Raw genomic sequence first — 24,079 nt, forward strand, 5'->3', positions numbered from 1 at the left:
CTGATTGTGGGAACTTCACTAGACTAGACTAGACCTCAAGCAGTTTGGACTATGTGTCTCTCCACTTTTTTTCCAGACTCTGCTCCCTTGATTTACAAATGAAATGTAAAATTTACTGATGGACGATGATGGCTTGTAGAGACATGTCATCTGCTGCTGTTGATGCACTTTGTTATATCTATATATCTAAGTCTAAATTAAGTGCAGTGTTTTCCTGGAAAATCTTACAGCACTTCATTTCAGTTTTCTTCTGCTGACAACTGTTATGGAGATGCAGATTTCATTTTCCAGCAGGAATTCTTACTGCACATTGCACACACTGCCAAAAACACCAATTGGTCTTATATATATTATTCAAACTTTCTGAGATTTTTGGATTTTTGATTTTTGGGTTTTCATTGGCTGTAAGCCATAATTATCAACAAAAGAACATCTATATAACATATGCTTTTCACATTCTAATTCGAATTACTTTAATTAAGTACTTTTCAATGTTGTTCAACTATTTTTAGATGTACCTGTAGCACTGTTAGCAGGGGATCAGGGTTCTTTCTTTTTGTTTACAGCAGCAGAGAAGATGCACAGCTCATTACAATGGTTAGAATGACTAGATACAAATCATATTGCAGATCCCTGCTGATCGGCTGATGTGTAAAAGTGTCAGAATATACCAGCATTCCCAGCATTCCCTGCGGCTGCAACTGCACTACCTGCTGTTTAAAGGTGACAACATTCAATGCAGCGAATTCAAGCATCATCATGTTTGAGGCCGATCGTGTAAACGATTCTTTTTTTGTTTTTTTGTTTTGCGAAGCTGGCCATCGTTCTCTATCTGTCCATCTCTCCATCTCTCTCCCTCTCTGCCATTCCCCCCATCGCTTTAGTGCTGACTAACGAGGCTTTTCACCAGGGCCTGTCCGCTCGATCGACACAGCCTCTAAACAACAGCTAGCCAATCTCTCTCTCCCTCTGTTTGACAGCAAGTTTGCTGCAGTGACGGATGTGTATGCTGGAAGCCCGAGGCCTTGCCCGGGGGAAGGAAAGAGATAGAGAAAGAGAGAGAAAAGGAGGAGAAGGAAGACAGAGAGGGACAACTATAGACAGAGAGGGAAAGAGTGAGCATACCAGGAAAAAGAGTGCAAAGAGAGAGAGAAATTGATTGGGTGAGCAGAAAGAGTTAAAGTGAGAAAGTAAGTGTGTATTCAGTGAACAAGAGTTTGTGTGAGACACTAACGAGAAGAGGAAAGATGTGCCAAGTTAGCGAATGAGTGAGAAGAAAGGGTTTAGTGGACACTGACAGTGTTTCACGTTGGAGCTTGATCCCCAGAGAAATTGCTGTCAGAGCTTCTTGAATCGAGGAAAGTATCCAGCCACCACTTGCCTCTTAAACCCAGGCCAAAGCCAATCCCTGCCTCAACTCCGGCCATCATTATCATCTCTACCTAGTCCTTGCTTCTAATTTGTTGATTGTTCATCCAGTCCAATCCCAATCTCTAACCATAATTTGCTCTAAGGTAAGATCACATTTTGACTCACTGTTCATCAAGCCAAAACCTAAACCCAATGGTTTGGTTTTGTTCAATTCAAAGCCAATCCCTGCTTACCATTTGCTCAAATCCAGCCATCATCATCTCTACCTAATCATTGCTTCTATTCTCTTGATTGTTCATCCAGTCAAATCCTAATCTCTACCCACCATTTGCTCTAAGATAAGGTCAAATTTTGGCTCATTGTTGATCAAGTGACAACTTTAACACAATGGTTTGTTAAATTCAAAGCCTGTGCCTGTCTAGCACTTGCTCAAATCTGACCATCGCTTGTCTAGTCCTCTTGATTGTTATTCCAGTCCAATCCCAATCTCTAACCACCGCTCGCTCATCAAGCCAAAACCTAAACCCAATAGTTTGGTTTTGTTCAGTTTAAATCCAATCACTGCCTACTACTTGCTCAAATCCGGCCATTGTCATCATCTCTACCTAATCAATGCTTCTATTCTCTTGATTGTTCATCCAGTCAAATCCTAATCTCTACCTGCCATTTACCATTTATTCTAAGATTTGGCTCATTGCTCATCAAGCCAAAACTTGAACCCAATGGTTCAGTTTGTTCCTGCTTGCCACTTGCTAAAATCCAGCCATCGTCATCATCTCTACCTAATCATTACTTCTATTCTCTTGATTGTTCATCCAGTCAAATCCAAATCCTATCCATTTATTTTAAGGTAAGGTCAAATTTTGGCTCATTGTTCATCAAGCCAAAACTTAAACCCAATGGTTCAGTTTGTTCAGTCCAAATCCAATCCCTGCTTACCACATGCTCAAGTCTGGCCATTGTTAGCATTTCTAGCTAGTTCTTGCCCTAAACCCTGTATTGTTTGTCTAGTCTTATCCTAGTAATTGGGCAACACTTACTCTAATCTAGCCATCATTAATCAAGCCCAAATCAAGCCTGAACTTAATAGTTAAGTTTGCTTAATTCCAAGGCAATCCGTGCCTACTTGCTCAAATATATCCAATGTTATAATCTCTACCTGTAAGGGCTGGTGCCCGATCGAGGTGTCCTCCAGGGCATCGGAGGGCGCGCCAGGCCAGCGCCGAGGGCTAATTGGCTAATTATCAACACCTGCTTTCAACAGCTTATAAGCAGCGCCAACCAGCCACTCGGCGCTGGATCTTTGAAGCTCGTGAGAGCGAATCTATGCCGGTTTTCCGAGCGAGCCCCGGCTCTTTATATCTATCTCTTTTTCCCTTTCGAGTTTGGTGGAGCTGTGTAGAGCAGTGAGCTCCACAGCCGCCATCTACCTGTCTCTAGTCTGGTGGAGCAGAGCGGTGTGCTCTTTTCTGCTGCCCCTCTCGAGTCTCTGTGTCTGTGTGTGTCTCTCACTGCGAGGCACGCGGTTGTTTACCTTCTCTCTCCCGCGCTGTTCCTGCCCTCTCTGGTGGAGCAGCGTTTAAATCCACAAGCACCTTAGTTCAGTTTTGTTTTCGTTGGAAGCCCCTTTTGTTTAGTTAATCCTTCACCTCGTCTCATAAGAGGTAGCCGCTTCCAGGCAAGCCTTATTTACATTTTCTCCCCCTCACTCTAACGCATGCTAGGCGTGGCTTTTTGTTTTCCACCCGTTTTTACTCTCCGCCCGTTTTCGTTGCTCCGCCCCTTTCGGCGGAGGCTCTTTAAAGTGCGATTAAAGCAGCTGCACCCCAATCCGCTTGCTGGTGCAGCGGTTAGAGCACTGGGCTGCAACCGCGACGGCCTGGGTTTGATCCCCGCGTGGAGCGGGGTTTAATGAGGATTTATATACATATATATATATATATATATATATATATATATTATATTATTATATAATATTATATATCCTATTAATATATATATACTAACGATTATATATTATTATTATTATTATTATTTTCCTTTTTCTTGGGTTTACCTGCTTTGAGATCCGCTGCTCAGCACTTGGGTTCTAAAACCTTCTGGGCTGGAGAGCTACTGCTCCCAACCCATTACACTACCATAGTCCTTGTTCAAATTTAGCCATTGTTTGCCCAGTCCTATTCTAATCTCTACCCACCACTTGCTCTAAGATAAGATCAAAATTTGGCTCATTATTTATCAAGCCAAAACTTGAACCCAATGGTTCAGTTTGTTCAGTTCAAACATAAAACCTCACTATTCAAGTTATTTTGATTCCTGAGTCCAAATTTAGGTCTAGAAATGTGTTATTTACTTTACTTTCTGAATCAGTTTCTTTGATTTTGCCATGTATATGTTTATGTTTGAGTGAAATGATCACTGTGGTTTTATTATATGCTATTCTAACTACGGACAACATTTCTCCCAAATGCCAAATAAAAATATTGCCATTCAGAGCAGAAAATGAGAAATGTCAGAAATAAAAAAAAGATGCAGAGCTTTCAGACCTCAAATAATACAAAGAAAACAAGGTTTATATTCAAAAAGTTTTAAGAGTTCAGAAATCATTATTTGGTGGAATGACCCTCGTTTTTAATGCATCTTGGCATGTTCTCCTCCACCAGTCTTACACACTGCTTTTGGATAACATTATGCTGTCACTCCTGGTGCAAAAATTCAAGCAGTTCAGTTTGGTTTGTTGGCTTGTGATCATCCATCTTCCTCTTGATTATATTCCAGAGGTTTTCAATTTGATAAAATCAAAGAAACTCTATTTTTCTCCAGAGCTGTACGTTTTAGCAAGTTTTTGCAAATGGTACAGTTTGTTCAGTCGATTCCCCAAAGCCAATCCCCTGTCTTTCATTTGCGAACCACACAAATCTGGTCATCGTTCATCCAGTGCCGATCGACTGAACGCCCACCATCTGCTCCAAAACCAGTCATTACATTACATTCCCTCCCACGTCCATCTCAATGTGGATGCTAGTTATCCACTCAGCATCCTGGACTGCCCATCATTATTATCACAGCACACTCAATTTGGAAGCGAGACCTCTCACGGGTTAAAAGTGTAGGGAAGTGCAGAGAGAATGAGGAAGGAAGGGATTTCCTTTTATAGAGGTTTTCTTGGCCTTGTTTCCGGCTGGGTTGCAGTGGGAGAGTATCTGAAGGGGTATCTGAGGTAAGGCTCTGAGAGATGAGCTGTCCTTAACAGTGCAGTGAAGCCAAAGCACAGGCACTGCACTACCCACTCGAATACACACTAAGAGCCATCCAAGTGTGTTCATGTGACGAAAACTGCCTAAAGGAAGATGTACAGGGGTTGGACAATGAAACTGAAACATTTTGTTTTAGACCAACATAATTTATTGTGGTGACGGACAGTTCTGGTGGAAACAGGAGAGTTGAGGTGCACATTGAATTTTGCCGTGAATAGCACCCGATCATCCCTTTCAGACAGCTTCCTCTTACAGCGTCCACAGTTAATCCTGTTGGATGTGGTTGGTCCTTCTTGGTGGTATGCTGACATTACCCTGGATACCGTGGCTCTTGATACATCACAAAGACTTGCTGTCTTGGTCACAGATGCTCCAGCAAGACGTGCACTAACAATTTCTCCTCCTTTGAACTCTGGTATGTCACCCATAATGTTATAGTGTGCATTGCAATATTTTGAGCAGAACTGTTCTCTTACTCTGCTAATTGAACCTTTACACTCTTACAGCTCTTACTGGTGCAATAATGTGCAATTAATGAAGATTGGCCACCAGGCTGCTCCAATTTAGCCATGAATCCTCCCACACTAAAATGACAGGTGTTTCAGTTTCATTGTCCAACCCCTGTATTATATACAGTATACTCTCTACAAGTAATGCTGTCGCTGACACAAAATCACGACCTGTGTCTCTCAGTGTTTTCTCAGTCTAGTTTTCTTTTTCTTCTTTATTTTCTTCGTCCATCATAATCCTACAAGCTCTCAGAGGAACAATTTTTGCTGTGGCAAAAAAAAACAAAACAGAAATGTGAAATTAGCTCTTCATTTACCATCTGCTCTGTTTGGTTCTCTACCATCAGTCATTTTTATTTTCACAAGCTTTTATCTTTTATTTTATAAACTCCTTTTACATTTCCTCCTGCTGTACAAAATCTTTCCCTTTGCTCTGAAGTTTGAAAGTAACAACACACACACTAAAAATATTTTTTTGACCTTTTTACTATTTTTTTTTTGAAAATGCGATAACATTTTCTATGAATCAGGTATCTAAATAGCCCTAAAAATAAATTCATAAAGCTTCATAAACCATCCATAATGCTTTATAACACTTGACATAAGCATTTCTAACTGTACATAAATGTTTATAATCTCAAACATTAAAAAAAACGTTATAACAAGACAGTATAAAACTTTATATCACAAAGCATTATAATGCATTATAATATATGTGTAGTTGCTGTTCTTAACATTATTGGTGAGACCTGTTTCATAAAGCTTAATAGATGTTGAGTTCAGTCACATAATGTTTTATCAAGTACAACAATTCCTTCCCTCTAACTGCTATTTGTTATAATGAAAATTGTTCTGTAAATGCACATAACATCTAATGAACACTTATAAGCGCTTTTCACAGACTTGTGACAAAGTGATGTTATTCCACATTACCACAGGCATATAACAAATTATAAACCTTCATAAGCGCTTTTCACAGATTTAGTTAAAGTAATGAGTTATTCCACATTACCATAGGCATATAACAAATTATAAACCTTCATAAGCGCTTTTCACAGATTTAGTTAAAGTAATGAGTTATTCCACATTACCATAGGCATATAACAAATTATAAACCTTCATAAGCGCTTTTCACAGATTTAGTTAAAGTAATGAGTTATTCCACATTACCAAAGGCATATAACAAATTAAAAAAAGTCTGTGAAAACCCCTTATAAAGCTTTACAATCTGTTATACGCCTTGTTAATGTAATTTGGAATGACTCATCACTGTACCAAAAGTCTGCGAAAAGCCTTTATAAGTGTTCATTAGATGTTGTGTGCATTTACAGAACAATTTTCATTATAACATATAAGAGTTAGAGGGAAGGAATCGCTGTCTATCGTGATAAAACATTATGTGAGTGAACGCCAGATCTATTTAGCTTTATGAAACAGGTCTGACCAATAATGTTAAAAACAGTAAATATGAATATATTATATTGCATTATATTGCTTTGTGCTGTAAAGCTTTATACTGTGGTGTTATAACGTTTTATGTTCGAGATTATAAATATGTATGTATAGTTAGAAATGCTTATGTCAAGTGGCTTATGTAAAGCATTATGAATAGTTTAGGAAGCTTTATGAACGCATTTATAATGCTTTATAGATACCTGATTCCAGTGGCGTGCAGTTAATATAGTGGGGACCCCAGATTACCGAGAAGGGGTTAGACAGTCATGGCCCCACCCCGTAGTGAAAATCATGAATCTGATTGGTTAGATTGTCCTGCGACTTTGCTAATACCCTCATTACTACACCCTTGAAAAAATCAGTAGAAGGGTCACGCAGACACAAGGGGGCAGAAGCCATTTTAAAAAGCAGTTTTGATTGGTTAAATCAGCTGTCAGTCAGATAAGAGCCCCATAGCAACTTAAAAACGAAAAGCAATGCTTATGCTTTTATCTATGCTTATAGTTTACAATAACTATATATATAATACATATATTTTCTGATTAAATATTATGTAATGATTTACATGCACCTATTGTCTCCCCATTCTCTGAAGGGTTAGAAGGGCCTTACTGCACACCACTGCACACCAGATTTTTAATAGAAAGTGTTACCAAAAACGCCACAGATTTGACCATGCCACAGGGTCTGTTGGGTATTTTGTTGCGCCCAAAGACAGCCAAAGCTCTCGCCGCATCTCAGTTCCTATCTAGCCATCGCAAACTCACAGAACGTCCAGTCTATGCGAGTCTAAGTGTTGATGATACCATCTGGGGTCCCAGAGGACCATTGGCCCAAGAACCATTGGTCCAAAAGCAATCTCACAGCATTGCAGCCGTGCCTGGTGCCTATAAGTGGGCAGAACTGATGAATGGCCAAAGCAGAAGGTGGTCATTCTCCGGCGTGCGGCACAAATCAACCTAAACGACAGCACGCAGCACACCGCCACAGAACTTGGCCTGGGTTTTATTGGCATCACCTCTCGTAGGGCAGCATGCAATAAACTTATAAGGCTGCTGTTATCACTCAGTTCGCAGCAGGTTCTGCGGCCGATCACATGCTCACAAACTTGCATGCTTGGGTCCACTGCCAGCTTTAAATTAATGTTTTTTCTCAGCACTTAATCATCTAAAAAAAAAAATCATTCCAAAGTAAGATAAACTTGGAAGTTTTTTTTTTTTTTTTAAAAAAGCACATATGGAAAGTAGAAGCTGTAGTTCTGCTGTAGTATAAAAACTGTAGTTTTAATCAGGGCTTGATTTGAAGGTGTTGGACTTGAAGGTATTGAACTTTGGGTGAATATGAATGACGTGCAAATTTTTATGTAGCGTATTTTAAGGACTATAAGGTGCATCGTATTATAGGGCACACTATCAATGAAAGTCAATTTTCTGGTCTATTTTCAAATACAGGGGTTGGACAATGAAACTGAAACACCTGTCCTTTTAGTGTGGGAGGTTTCATGGATAAATTGGAGCAGCCTGGGGGTCAATCTTCATTAATTGCACATTGCACCAGAAAGAGCAGAGAGTGAAGATTCAATTAGCAGGGTAAGAGCACAGTTCTGCTCAAAATATTGCAATGCACACAACATTATGGGTGACATACCAGAGTTCAAAAGAGTTTGTGCACGTCTTGCTGGCGCATCTGTGACCAAGACAGACAGCAAGTCTTTGTGATGCATCAAGAGCCACGGTATCCAGGGTAATGTCAGCATATCACCAAGAAGGACCAACCACATCCAACAGGATTAACTGTGGACGCTGTAAGAGGAAGCTGTCTGAAAGGGATGTTCGGGTGCTAACCCGGATTGTATCCAAGAAACATAAAACCACGGCTGATCAAATCACGGCAGAATTCAATGCGCACCTCAACTCTCCTGTTTCCACCAGAACTGTCCGTCACCACAATAAATTATTGTGGTCTAAAACCAGCTGTTTCAGTTTCATTGTCCAACCTCTGTATAAGGTGCACTGGGTTATAAGGCGTATTTTAAGCGACAATGGTAAGAAACAATTCAAGCAGGTCCTAAATTTCTTAAAAAAAAAAGAACGGCAAAAAGAGCTAGTGCTGCGGTTAGCGGCTAATGCTAATACTGCTCCAGCCTTAGTGCCGGAGAAACTTCACTGAAACTCCTTTATAATGATGTACTTCAGCAGAGTGGCTTCACTGCTCCTTACAACCTGACTGGTGATTTGAGGTGGTTTGGGATGAGCAGGAGCATCACAGCGTTAAGGAAAAGCAGCAACTATTGTTCAGCACCTCCAGGAACTCCTTCCTTCAAGATGCTGAGAAAACTATTCCAGGGGACTCTCCCTCACGAAGACACTGAGATTAAAATACCAAGAGTGTGCAGATCTATTCTCAAAGATACATGTGCTACTTAGAAGAATCTAAAGTATAAAACATATTCTGGTTTGTTTAAAAATATATATTCTTCTTGTTTACAGACTAATTCTGCATTTTTTCCCTGTTTAGCTTTTTTATAGTCTTCAATATTACACTTATAACGTAAAAAAAAAAATATCATAAAGAGAAGGAAAACACACCGAATGAGAAGCTTTTTTTTAAATTTTCTGTTTGACTACTCATTGTTAGGACACCATAAAAACCCAACATGAGTGATTTCAAAGAGCTACATTATCTGTAAACAGATCAATGACAACTTACGTGGGCTTTGCAGAAGAATAAAACAGGACTTGATTGAAAAGAAAAAAATCGACACCTGTTTTTATAATGATTCTGCTGGAATCTGCTCAAGACAAATTCCACAATAGCAGGCTTTCTTTGAGAAACATAAAAACATCCTCAGAAAAAGATGCTCAAATCATCCTAACGAGGAGCCGCATTCAAATCAAGCAGCACTATCAATCAGCCAAGATGTGTCTGACGTCTGAAATTAGCTTCTTTAGTTTTACTGCGGAGCTACACATTATAAAGCCAAAGAAAGATTAGCATCTCATTCTTATACCCAATCATATTTCTCATTTCTACCTCTACCCTTGTTTTCTTTTGTGACCCTTCATCTTGGAACCGTTAAAACAGAAAGTTTTACACGGAAACCAATCACAAAGTTTATTAATAAAGTGGCTAGGCTTACAGGAGTAGTCAGGGGCAGGCAGGGTCAGAAACAGTATGGCAGTGAATTTAAACAACATGCCAGAGCGTAGTCAAGCAAAACGGGTTCATACATGGTAAAGCCGATAATCCAAGTCAGATAAGGGGCAAGGAAAAAGAGGAGTCACAATACAAAAATAGGTCGACAACAATAACAAACAATAAAGTGTACAAGGCAAAAATCGGTAGTCGGAAACAAAAACAGATGGGTAACACAAGCTAGATAGCTAGACTTAATACTCAGTGAGGCACAGAGAAAACAGAGGGGTATATATACTAGACAGGCCAGGTGCTAACAATCAGAGCGAGAACACCGTAGCAACACATGATAAGGGAAGCAGAGTAAGGGAAGTCCGTTGTGAGTGCATGCTGGGAATTGAAACATTGTTGTGTAGTTCGTAGTACAAAGCAGCCAGGCTGACAGCATCAGGAGCGACAAAGTAGTTGGAACCCTCCCCCTATACAATGGAACAACTCTTCAAGAACCTGATACATAAAAAATAAATAAATACATAAATGAGTAATGAAAAACACTCCTCTAATTGTAACTTCATTAAACTACAGTGTAAAAAAAGAAGTTGGGAAATCTGTCTTTAATCTCTCTTAAACTCCTCGTAATGCAAATGGGTTATTTTTTTATAACCCTTTGGATTATTAGAGTTTGTCCCCAATAATTCTCAGTTTGAGGGGCTATGTGGCCCTAACATTCCACCATTCCCCTCTATCCCAACAAGAATCAGGAAACCCTACCGCTCTATCCCAACAAGAATTAGGACACCCTACTGCTCTATCCCAACAAGAATCAGGACACCCTATCGCTCTATCCCAACAAGAATTAGGACACCCTACCGCTCTATCCCAACAAGAATCAGGAAACCCTACCGCTCTATCCCAACAAGAATTAGGACACCCTACTGCTCTATCCCAACAAGAATCAGGACACCCTACCGCTCTATCCCAACAAGAATCAGGACACCCTACCGCTCTATCCCAACAAGATTTGGCACACCCTACCCCTCTGTCCCAACAAGAATTAGGAAACCCTACCGCTCTATCCCAACAAGAATTAGGACACCCTACTGCTCTATCCCAACAAGAATCAGGACACCCTACCGCTCTATCCCAACAAGAATCAGGACACCCTACCGCTCTATCCCAACAAGATTTGGCACACCCTACCCCTCTGTCCCAACAAGAATTAGGAAACCCTACCGCTCTATCCCAACAAGAATTAGGACACCCTACTGCTCTATCCCAACAAGAATCAGGACACCCTACCGCTCTATCCCAACAAGAATCAGGACACCCTACCGCTCTATCCCAACAAGATTTGGCACACCCTACCCCTCTGTCCCAACAAGAATTAGGAAACCCTACCGCTCTATCCCAACAAGAATTAGGACACCCTACTGCTCTATCCCAACAAGAATCAGGATACCCTACCGCTCTATCCCAACAAGATTTGGCACACCCTACCCCTCTGTCCCAACAACAATTAGGATACACTGTCCCTCTTTCCTAACAAGAATTGAGACACCCTACCCCTCTATCCCAACAAGATTTGGCACACCCTACCCCTCTATCCCAACAAGAATCAGGACACCCTACCGCTCTATTCCAACAAGAATTGGCACACCCTACCCTTCTATCCCAACAAGATTTGGGAAACCCTACTACTCTATTCCAACAAGAATCTGGAAACATTACTTTTCTATCCCAACAAGAATCGAGAAACCCTACCCCTCCATCCCAAAAAGAATCGAGAAACCCTACTTCTCTATCCCAACAAGAATCGTGATAGCCTACCTCTAGCTGTAAACATGCTAAACAGAAGTGTAAGGTTAAGTAGTAGAGTCAAGGAGTGGAATGGGAGATGAGATTGAGCCTTAGTCACTATTACTTTGTACTTTTGTCCTTTTCCTCTAAAGCTTCTCCTGAAGGCAGCATGAGCGAGTGGAGATGACTATTTAGTATGCAGCGTTTGACTGGACTCGGCGATCACCGAGTCCCCAGACGCTAGCCTCCGCAGTGCTAAAGCATGGCCAGAAACGGAGCAGCAGGCTGCTAAAGACTTGCGCCCGCCATGGTGTGTCACAGTACAGGATGTTTGAGTGGGAAATCCACCGTAATCATCTGCCAGAACAGCATGGAAGAGACTGGGCACGTGTGTGAGCTCGATCCCTGAAGGAGAACGTGTAAATGAGTTACACATTTGTTAAAACTGGTCATGAATATGTGAGAAATATGTGGAATCGCAGGAAGAGCTTAGTATTTTTAGGCTAATCTGTATCTGATGCATCTGTACGGTATTGCTGATTACCCTGGAGAATCATTACATCAACATTACAGAGGCATGTTGATGCCAAGCCAAAAAAATACAAATTAAAAGCATCTTCAGCATGTTGCTGGTACAAGATGTCAGGTTGCCAAATGTGAAATAAACATTTTGATTTTATTGGTATAAATAATATAACCCCGGTAATGTAACTAAGTAACTACATTTCAAATAATTTAAAAGTGTTATTATGAGATGATCATGCCACAAAACAACCTAATATGGTCATGTTATCATGATGCAAGCCTCAAAATTTGCTCAAAAAGCTCAATAACCAAAGACGGAATAAAAATCCCAACAAGAATCAGAACACCCTACATTTTTATCCAAAACAAACAAAAAAATCTGTTAAAAAACGGGACACCAAACCTTCTATCCCATCAAGAATCAGGACACTTTACCCCTCTATCCCAACAAGAAACGAGACACTTTACCCCTCTATCCCAACAAGAAACGAGACACTTTACCCCTCTATCCCAACAAGAATCTGCATAAAAAGCTCAATGACCAAAGATGGATTCAAAATGGCGCAAATATTGGCAGTGAGTTCAACAGATGGAAAAGACTTTAAGCCCAGAAGGACTACAAGACAGACATCAAGTTGGCTACTTTTCCTCTAAATAAGCTACTTTATCTCATAATTTCCAGTGTTCACGTTCACATCTGTTGTCTGTGTGCAGCTGGAATATCAAATCAGAGGGTACTTGAGATAGATTAGCTTAGCTAGGCTAGCAAGGTAAGCTAAAGCTTTCACTTCGCATCTTCGCTGGTGGTTGAGTCACGTCACACATTTTACCTGGTGGCCAAGCTCTAGAGCAAGGCTTCGGCAATAGGTGGCCTGCGGGCTAGATGTAGCCTGCAAGCATGAAACATTTGGCCCGTGAGCTTGTTTGAACTTTAATAATCGATAATAAAAAAAATAATAATGGTAACACTTTACTTGGATGGTCCATTTTATGGCCTTGTTGATGCTCATCTGACATTCAACTAACACTGAATTAAATGTCTATTAAATTTAACTTAACCCTATGTTGAATGTAAATGATTCAAAATAGAACCTAACCCTACACCTAACCCTAACCTTAAGCATGAATTAACCCTAAAATCAAACCATATACCTAACCCTAACCTTAACCCTTAATCAACCCTAAAATCAAACCCTACACCTAACCCTAACCTTAACCTTAACCCTTAATCAACCATAAAATCAAACCCTACACCTAACCCTTACCTTAACCTTAACCCTTAATCAACCCTAAAATCTAACCCTACACCTAACCCTAACCTTAACCCTTAATCAACCCTAAAATCTAACCCTATACCTAACCCTAACCTTAACCCTTAATCAACCCTAAAATCTAACCCTACACCTAACCCTAACCTTAACCCTTAATCAACCCTAAAATCTAACCCTACACCTAACCCTAACCTTAACCCTTAATCAACCCTAAAATCTAACCCTACACCTAACCCTAACCTTAACCCTTAATCAACCATAAAATCAAACCCTACACCTAACCCTAACCTTAACCCTTAATCAACCCTAAAATCTAACCCTACACCTAACCCTAACCTTAACCCTTAATCAACCCTAAAATCTAACCCTACACCTAACCCTAACCTTAACCTAAGCTTAAAATCTAACCCTACACTCAACCCTAATCTTAACCCTTAATCAACCATAAAATCGAACCCTACATCTAACCCTAACTTTAACCTTAACCTAAGCTTAAAATCTAACCCTAAACCCAATCCTAAAATATTAAGATAAGTGTTTGGGTTAGAGTTGAATGTAGGGTTGTATTCAAGAGAGAATCATTTACTTTCACCTTTTAGTTCATTTGCATTTAATAGACATGTAGTTGAATGTTAGTTGAATGTCAGTTGAGCATCAAAGAGGCCATCAAATGGACCATCCAAGTAAAGTGTTACCAAATAAATAAATAAATAAATAGCTTCTCTGGGGTGCTTTTGTTTACATTCCACCCTTATCTCTTGGTCATGCTCTGCCTATTCTTGAGCTCCTTATCTCCTTAAAAGGCGTTTTTTTCTCAAACGCATCCCAATTCTCTAGGTGGGGTAGTAATGGTGTATTGAATGGCGACCCTGACGACCCAGGTTCAAGCCCGCTTGAGGAGCAGTGTGTTTATTTTATTTATTTATTTTTTAGTTCTTCTTGGGTTTACCTGCTTTGAGATCAACTTAATTGCCGCCCTTGGTCTAGGGTGTGTATTTTCGGAGCAGTAGGCTTTTTTTCCAGTATAACAGACTTTAGTTTAAGGTTTAAGTTAATGCAGCTAGCAGTATATAAAGCTGCAGACAAAGTTTTATGAAATAAAATCCACATGAGCTGGTTTATAATGTTGCTTGCTTGTTTTGCACTGGTTTATGTAGGGTCAGCGTCCTCAGCTTGGCAACCCGAGTGAGCTTGGCGTCTGTGGTTGGGTGGCCGGGGGTACACCTCTAACCGGTGTTTTGAAATTCGACTGCTGTAGCCATTTAACATGATCACTATCTTTTCGAACGATTACTCCTTTAAGGACTGATGCTTTGTTATTTAATTTCCTAAGTGGTGTTTCTGATAATAGGCTATTAGTATATTTGTTTTATATTATTTCTTTATCAAAGTCTCCATGAGAAGCATGGAGCATTGACAGGGTGTGGAAGGCTATAGGGCAGGTGTATTAAAAGCTACGTGTCGTTACTCAGATGAGGGAGGGAACGAGAGAGCGAGGGAGAGAAGTGAGAGAGAGAGAGAGAGAGAGAGAGAGGGAGAAAGGAATTGCATGTGTGAAGGTGAGGATGAGGATGATATTCTCACCTTGCCCGCGCTTCATCCCTGAGCGCCTGGCTGCATTCAGAGAGCCCACTCACACTCTTCATATCAACTATACATCACACACTGACATTTCCATTCTCCCACAACACACACACACACACACACGCACACACACTTCCATAAACAAATCCTCAATATCAGATAGCAGAGGAAAACATCCCTTTATAAACTACACACACACGCGCGTGCACACACACACACACACACACCTACCTACAACTATACATACAAGAATGACTTTCCCAGCTTTCAGGATCTAACTGCTAGCAATTTGTAGTTAATAGAACATTTTCTGAACTTTACAATTAATGTTCTTAGATCTGTCAGCTTTTCTAAATTTTACTATTTGCATTTTCATTTCCATTATGATTTGAGTCTTACTTTTTGAGTTTTTTTCGAATGCGTAAATATAAAAAAATATATAAATAAATGTAGAAATACTGAAATAAATTAAGGAATAAATGCACATATAAATGAATGAATGAATAAATAAATATATAAATAATACATGTATTTATTAATTTATTTATTTACCTATACAATTATTTATGTGTGTATTTATTTATTTATTTATTCATTTATATGTGCATTTATTTATTTATACTTACGTAATTTTTGGTCCTCCATATATAAATATATAAACGCTTTTACTTAATATAAGTATATATTAACATACATTAATTTTGTCTAGTTTTTACCAATATATATATATATTTTTTTTGCAGTGTAAAAAGAAAAAAAACACTATACATATACAAGGGAAAAATAAGCTGGAATATAGCTCCAAGCTTTCTAAAAATAGCTTTTGCATATTATGCAAATTAGCAAGAAATTTATGCGGGTGGAGCTTCATAGTCCAAATTGAATAGTCATTTAGAATAGTTGTTTTTTTCTTTCTTTTTTCTTGACCCAATAAGGAATAAGGAAGAACAAGACAAAACAATTCTCAACAATTTTGAGAATAGGCCTTATGGTTTAAAAGTTACGGCTCAAAAAGTATAATACTTTGCTATAGCGCCACCATCGTGCCAATGAATGTAATTTTTGGTGGTTGAGTCACGTCACATCTACTATATATAGCTATAGCTGATGGCCAGGTTTAATGCTTCTTACATATAATGATGAAAAAAACAGATAATTGCAAGGACCTTTAAAAACTGGGTGTTTTCCAAAACGTTTAACAGTAGTGTACTAAAATACGCAAATGAGGTCAGTTCTGATAGGCTGTCCTGTACCGCGTCTCATCCAAATGCCCTCCAGGCTGAAATGCTCCTAGTAATCCATCTTTCCATGATCTTCCCATTTTCATGAGTACAGTACTGGCGCTCTCTCAGGCTCTTGAGTGCCGTCCAATGTGAGCTATCTGAGGGGAACGCTCCCGTCCAACGGAAGCTAGGACTTTGTGATTTCTCTCCAGCGCAGAGCAGAGTGCTGCTGCTCCAGGAGTCTGATTAAACGAGCCTATCTGAAAAAGCCTCCGGTGCTCCGGGACAGGGTGAGCCAACTGGGCTCTCTTTCAAACAGCCTGAGACAATGGGATTATCATTTCCCCGCTTTTCATTTACTCCACATAACAAAAGTCCACCCAGACAGTCTATCCAGCCCCATCTGCGGAACACTGGTGCTGCTTTCTGCTCCTGCTATGAGTGCAGTGTGAATTAGCATCCATGTAGCTTAGCTTTGTTCAGCAGCACTTGATAACTTTAATACCAGTCCTGCCACAATAATGTATTTTGTGTGGATTATTGTGCCAGAAATAATTTGCGATAAACGTACTTAAATACTTATTTACAATTACACTCACCGTATTTTTAGTATTGCAAGATGCACTGGATTATAAGATACATAAAGCAAGACTTGTAAGGATGCCTACATTGAAGAGAGCAAGTGTGTCGCCATGTTGAACGTTTTCTTTCAAAGTCAAACGAGCGCTTGAGATGTTAATCTACACATATTAAGATTATTTGGTTGATTAAAACACTTACGTGTATAAACAGTAACAGTAAGTTTACACTCACCATCAGTGTGTAGTGATTCCCCCTGGGCTACCTTAGAAATAAATCTAGTTCCCCTTTAGTTGTAATAACTTGATGTTTTAATTTATTGTAACTTAAGTTTTCATTCCCCATTACTTAAAAAATTGAGCAAACCGGCTGCCTTAAAAAAGTTAAGTAAACTCAACTTATCCAGTCTTACAGTATAACAAAAATAAAAAAGTTAAATCAACTTCCCCTTTAGTTGTAATAATAACTCGATGTTCTAAGTTATGCCAACTTACGTTTTCATTACCCATTACTTAACTTTTTAAGGCAATTAAATGTAACTTATCCGGGCTTACAGTGTAGGTAGTACCCTTATTGGACAGGAAATCAGAATATCATAACACAATTCTCCTGAAGGCCTAGCCAATAGGAAAGCTCACTTGTTTAGTGATTGATTATTTGCTGAAATACTACAGAACAAAATTTCTTTTTCCCAACAGGTTTCAGCTCAGACTGAAATCCAACAAGCCAACAAGTTTTTTTTTATTTTTATTATTTTTCTTCAGTTCCCCAAATGATTAGATCTTCTCAGAAGACCTAGACGTCCCTGAGGGCTCCCCACAGCACACATGTTGACATGCTAACTCCTTAGCTTTCACGCTCCGTCTCTATAAATCGAAAGCTGGGACAGGCCACATCTGTTTATCTGATTCTGTCTCTCTCTCGCTCTTTCTGTCTCTCTCTCTCCTCTTCCGAACGAAGAGCCGGGACATCGAAATTTACAACCCCTTCCCCCTGTTGTTAAATTATTCAGTGTAAACAGATTATGTACTAGAGGGAAGGCGAGTGATTTAGATTCTGAACCGGCCGACGGCGCCACCTCTTATTAAATCCTGTTTCACAAGGAGCCTAGCAGAGCTAGCAGGCCTAGCGGAGAGCAGGGTTTTATTGGACCTCTGTGCATTTCTCTTCCATTTGCTGATAGGCCGACCACTCAACCTATACTCACACACAAGAATACAAGGCCTACCGGTACCTAATCCTTACAGGAAAGTCCATCCACTCAGTTCAGCAGGTGCAGTATTTCCAGGCATATAAAACCAAAGGGAGAGTTTGATAAGTCCCAAATGTGCAAGAACAAATCATGAGCATGAAAAGCACTACGTACATCTTTACCAACATGAAAACTTGCCCATCGTCTCCTATTATTAACGATTTCCGTCAGGATTACTCAGATCACAGGCTGCTGGTTTCCTAGTAGTATCCAAAATTCAGAAGAGTTCAAACAAGTGGAAGAACTTTATCCTATAAAGCTCCAACTCTGCTTCCAACACTAGAATAACCTTCCTGAAAATGATCAGGACTCAGTCTTAGTCTTAATCTTTAAGTCTAGTCTATAAACTAGACTATAAACTTACATTTTTAGTTTAGCAGATCCAGGTTTTCACATGGACATTGGGAATTGTGGTATACTGATTCTGATTCTAGTGCTGTTGTCCACTAACAACCCATTGCATGCCATCACTCGGAGGTTTGTGGATGGTGGAGTGGGTGGATGCCAGTGTTTCAGGGTGCCTCCGTGTCTATAGCCCTATCTGGACAGGATTAATTAGTTTCTCATGGGGTCCTCGAATAATTTTCCCATAATCCCATTTCTTTTATGAGGGGGTTTATCCTCTGTGATTTTATTCCCGTCCGGAACAACCATGTACGTGTTTTTCTCAGACGTCCTCTGCAACAAAAAATTACAGGCTGAGTTACCTACTGTTTTTCGCTGAACTCTGTGGTCCTCCGGTAATTTTAGTCCTGTCCGGACGCACATCTCTGAGTTTCGTCTCCTCGCGTTTAACAAAATAGCTAACTTATTTGTCCACTGCCACGCACCGTAATTACACTCTGGGTGTGCATTTCCACTGAAAATCACGTAAACACAACAGCGAGTGGAAATGGAGGAGCTACTGACTGAGAAAGCCAAAAAAAAAAAAACTCACTGGTCCTCCTGTTTTTTTAATTGTAGTCTGGTTGCAAGATTTTTATTACTGAGTGATAAAACATCCCTCCTGAGAAACTTATCCCATCCTGGTAAGGCTTAAGTTACCTTCTTGCTCTCTTCCTTTAGTTAAGCCGTTATATTCTAACAGATCGAACGGAGTCATTAGTCACACTCTGATAATGTTGAATATTTTCTGTTCTCCATAAATCCAGTCAAAACTAATTCCATATTTTTCCTTTCTTTGAGTTTCTGACTGCCCACCTGTCCGGCCAGACTGATGGAAGTTTCTGGAAGTCAAACTTCCCCATCACCCACCACAGATCAGCTGACCATCGTCCAGTTCATGCCAACGACCTTAAACTAGTTGCTTACTTTCCACTATCGACTATAACCAAGTTTATATGAACACTAATTAGGAATTTTCCACTGCTGGTGTTGCTATTCACCTGAATATACAGTATTAGACCTATGTGGATGTCAGTACTGACTAAGTATAAGTAGTATGAAAAGTAAGGACTTTTTTATAACATTCATTCATTATAGTTGACTGACCAAAGGAGGATGGGTCCCCTCTTATATATTAGCCTTGATAGTACATGTGATAATATAAGAAACATGTGAGTCTTATTTTCTGTTTGTGTTTCTGAAGAGTTTCTTCAGCTCTGAGGGAGATTTAAGGAGCAAAACCGCAAAAACAACAGGGTAGAAGATCTAGGGATATAGATAGGGCCAATACTCGTCAACGGGGAACAGAAAGAGATGGGTATTTATACAAGGGGAAACAGGAAATGACAATCAGAACAATCATATGAGCTGGAACGCCAATGCTTCACATTGTGGGTAATGCTAATGGTCTTTAGAATAATAACTAGAGACCAGGACAGGCAGACAGTTCGAGACAGGACTGGCCCATTATATATCAAATACTGTATTATATGTTTAACGTTTTGTCTGATTCTCTAATCTGCTACCATCTATCTGCATCTATATTTCTCTAAAGCTGCTTTGCGACATCATCAGTTCGGTAAAAAGCGCTATATAAACAAATTTGTCTTGTTATCTATGTAATTGGTCTTGTACAATATTTTAATTTTAAGGGGACATAAGGGACTCAAGGGAGGGACTTGTTACAAGTTAGGGACCTAGGAAGCAACCAATTAGCCTGCCAAAGGCATCACTGTAGAGAGGATAGCCTAGCAACTAGACTAGTTGGAGGTGACAGAAATCCAATTTATTAGCAGCAGCCCAGAGTTTCCATATTGATGCACCCTTATAATTATACAGCAAGTCTGCCACTGTTAATTCAACAGTCTCAGTGCTAAAATCGTACATTCACAGTGTTAATCTGAATTAGCACTGGCACACTTGTTGTGTAACCATAGGCCTACCTTTTTAACAAATCTGAGAAAGCGTGAAAACTTATTGTGGATGCTTTAAAAAGGCTGAATTTAGCACTTCTATTCAATACAATAAAAAAAATAATAATTAGTTCCCATGTGTTTGAGGGTAAATTCACTGTTCTAGCCACAAGCTAGCATACTAGACGCCAAGCTAACATGCTACCCCAAGCAAATATGTTAGCAACATAAATATACATACATTATGTTATCACCAAACAAACACAGCAGCCACAAGCCTATACAGTATGTTAGCCTCAAGTAGGCCTGTCATGCAAAATGTATATGACCTCAAGATTTAAAAATATTGTTCTTTGCAAGGAGAGCCCATTAAAATGAATGAGCTAGTATTAAAAATGGCCTTTATATTTAATTTATTTTTCAGTTCTAATGTGTGTTTTTCTTAATAATTAACAAGTGATTGTTTAAGCATTACTATGCTATTATTTTATTATATCGCTGGAATAAAATGCTCGTCTTAAAATGACAATAATATAAGGCAGGTGGCTGTGGTAATAACATCTTTATAATACTTTATAATGCATGTCTCTAATAACTGTTTAGTTACACGTTAATAACTCTTTCTACAACAGCACCTTCTCATGCACTCCTGTTCACATGCTGAGAGATAAAGAATCAGCTTTTAAAAAAGAAACAACCTCCAATTAAATGATAATGTTATAACATTATTATAAAGTTCCATCTCTCTCTCTCGCACTCTCTCTCTCCCTGTCTCATTCATTCTCTCTTTATCTTACACCCTTTCTCTCATTTTCTCTCTAGCTGTCTCACTCTTTCTTTCATTATCTCTTGTTCTCTCAAGCTTTTTATCTCTCTCTCTCTAATTCTCTATTATTCTCTTGCTGTCTTTCTCATTCTCTATTTAATTCTGTCTCTAATTCTCTCTCTCTCTCTCTTTCTTTCATTATATCTTGTTCTCTCAGGCTTTCTTTCTCTCTCTCTAATTCTCTATTATTCTCTATTTATCTTGCTGTCTTTCTCATTCTCTATCTCATTCTCTGTCTTTAATTGTCTATTTCTCTCTCTCTGTCTCACTCTTTCTTTCATTATCTCTTGTTCTCTTATGCTTTCTTTCTCTCTCTCTCTCTAATTCTCTATTATTCTCTCTATCTCTTGCTGTCTTTCTCATTCTCTATCTAATTCTCTCTCTCTCTAATTTTCTATTTCTCTCTCTCTCTGTCTCATTCTTTCTCTCATTGTCTCACTCTACTTGTCTCTTATTCTTTCTCTTGTTCTCTCAGGCTTTCTCTCTCTTAATCTTTGACTCTCTCTTTCTCATTCTCTTTCTATTTCTCTATTTCTTTACCCCTCTCTACTTCTCTATTGTCCTCTCTTTCTCTCTCTTGCTCTCTTTCTCATTCTCTCTCTCTCTAAGTTTCTATCATTCTCTCCTTGTTTCTTTCTTTCTCTCTCTCGCTATCTTTCTCATTCTCTCTCCATCTCATTCGCCGTCTCTCATTCTCTCTCATTCTCTTTCTCTCACTAGCTCGTTCGATCTCTCTCTTACTCTCTCTTTTGTTCTCTCTCTGTCTCTTTCTTTTTTTGTTTAATTTCAGAAATTAGTAAATTAAAATATGAGCACAAATAAACAACTGTTCAAATAATAATTCTCAATTTTAAATTTTCTATAAAACTGTGTCCAAATTATCACGGTTTTAAAGTACATTTTAACAGGATCACCATTCAGGACTGTGATTTTTGGGTTGGTAATAATGTGAAACACAGCGATTTGGATCTGATCAGTCTGATCTTTGGCCCCAGGTGCAGCGAGTCCTGAACAGAGGGGTGGAGGTGCAGTGTTGAAGTGTCAGTCTTCCTCATATATATGAGAGGAGAGTGAGACGTTTCGTTTTTCCGGAGCCGGTGTTGAAAGGCGTAGAGTTTTCTTTCTCATTTCTTTTTCCTGACTACCTCTCCGAAGTGCCTGGTGTAGCTGTGAAGCGGAGGAAGCGAGTACAAGCTCTCATTACTCCCCGCCTTTGTTTAAATCCACCGCGACAGACGTCTGACAGCCCGTACGAAAAACGCACACGCTTCTCCTTAATAACGCCACTGTTTCCCCCAGCCTCGGCGAGCTGCACAACAATAACCGCTCGCGATGAAAACATCTGCAGCTGACGATAAAAAAGGAGAAACACCTCAAAGCTCATTTTCAACGCGAGCGGAGCTTCATTGATTTCGACAGCAGAAACACCATCAACTATTTAATCTTCTCAGAAATGAAGAAAAGAAGAAAAAAAAAATAACTCAGAGCCATTTCTCCTGCCTGAGAAGGAAATTTGTAGCAGCAAACGCCAGAAACGAGAAGAGGAAAAAAAAGAAGAAGAGAAGAGCGTAGGAGGAATAATCACTGAAGCTTTAGAAACATTCACGTTCTGCTGCTAATGAGAGTCTGGATAACAGTAACAACCTAGTCAATGGGTCATCACAGCAGGACACAGATAACAAGCTCCTGTTTCTACTGAGTCTTTATGAGGAACGGTGTGGTTTTAGTGTTAAAATCACTAATACAGAATGAAAGAGAAAAAAAAAGACGGATGTTAAAGCAGAAATACAGTATTATACCTTATTATACCTGTTTTTATACAAGTTAGAATAGGTCTGTGGGCTATACTGTAAAAAACATGTTCATGTAGTTCCTTACACAAAATACCTCCCACATAAATATCTCTCATAAAGAGATCTCACCAGCTCTATTCTATATTCTACACCAGTTTCAGTCCCATTTTCAGAATGAGCCGTTTAAAAGCTCTGACACTTTTATGCAAATAAGCTGTTGCTGGCCACACCCTCATGTTTATGCTGATCTTGTGCTAAATGGCAAAACACATAAATGCTAGTTCATGGCTAGGACTACATGTTAAACCAGTATAAAAAGTAAACTAGGCAATTTATCAAATATCATATAACATATCATAACTTCTTTCTTTTATGACTTTCTTTTTCTCTCTTTCTTTTCTTTTTTCTCTTTCTATTATATTACTTTTTTTATATATTTTCACTGTAAACCCCCTTTGTATTTTCTCTCCCTATGTTATTTTCTATTTCTATTATGTGTGTATTGGTTCTCTGTGCTTCTTGTGTTCCCCGCCATGTACTTTTTTGAGCACATGGCATTGTTTTGTTGTTGTTCTGTCTCCACCCTAGCCCCGCCCTAACCATTAGTGATCTCACCTTGTGTCTTGTTTGTAACCCCGCCCCCTCATTATCCTGGCCCAGGTGTTCCTCACGCTCCTTGTCTATTTAAGCCCCTCTGTTTCAGTGTTCCTCGTGGAGTCTTTTGTGTGCTACCTTGCTGTGTATGTGTCAGGTTGGTCTAGTATTGTTTTCTTAGTTTTGATTGTTCTTTAATCTCATCTTAGTTATTTTTGTTATTTCAGTCTTGTAATTTTGATTTGTGTTTTCTTGTCTTGGCTTTCTGTTATATTACCGGAGTTTACTGTTTATAATTATTAAAGTTCTTCTCATCATCTCCACCTGCGTGACAGTTTTCACATAACGATATACTGCCCACATCGATGTTAAACAAGTAAAACAAGTAATAAAAATAAAACACAGAAGAAGAGCTGGGATAATTAATATTTTATCATATCATGATACATTATCCTATCATATCGACAATATGCTGCTTTTTTTAAGAATATCAAAGACTCCCTGAGTGGTTAAAAAAGTAAGTCTTTATTAATGTAGTATATAAGGTACACAGCAACAAAAATGTATAAAAGTCTTTGTTCTCCAAGAGTTTATTCTCCAAATTAGACTAT

The 24,079-nt window shown here is 39.2% G+C and overlaps 1 protein-coding gene across 3 annotated transcripts in view; it reads right to left on the reverse strand.

The window, feature by feature from the left end:
• Positions 1–24,079, reverse strand: part of LOC103041663 (limbic system associated membrane protein) — a 1,356,419-nt gene that overhangs the window by 118,092 nt on the left and 1,214,248 nt on the right. The gene's annotated exons all lie outside the window — the stretch shown is intronic.

Source organism: Astyanax mexicanus, chromosome 18, assembly GCF_023375975.1.
Source record: "Astyanax mexicanus isolate ESR-SI-001 chromosome 18, AstMex3_surface, whole genome shotgun sequence".
NCBI lineage: Eukaryota > Metazoa > Chordata > Actinopteri > Characiformes > Acestrorhamphidae > Astyanax > Astyanax mexicanus.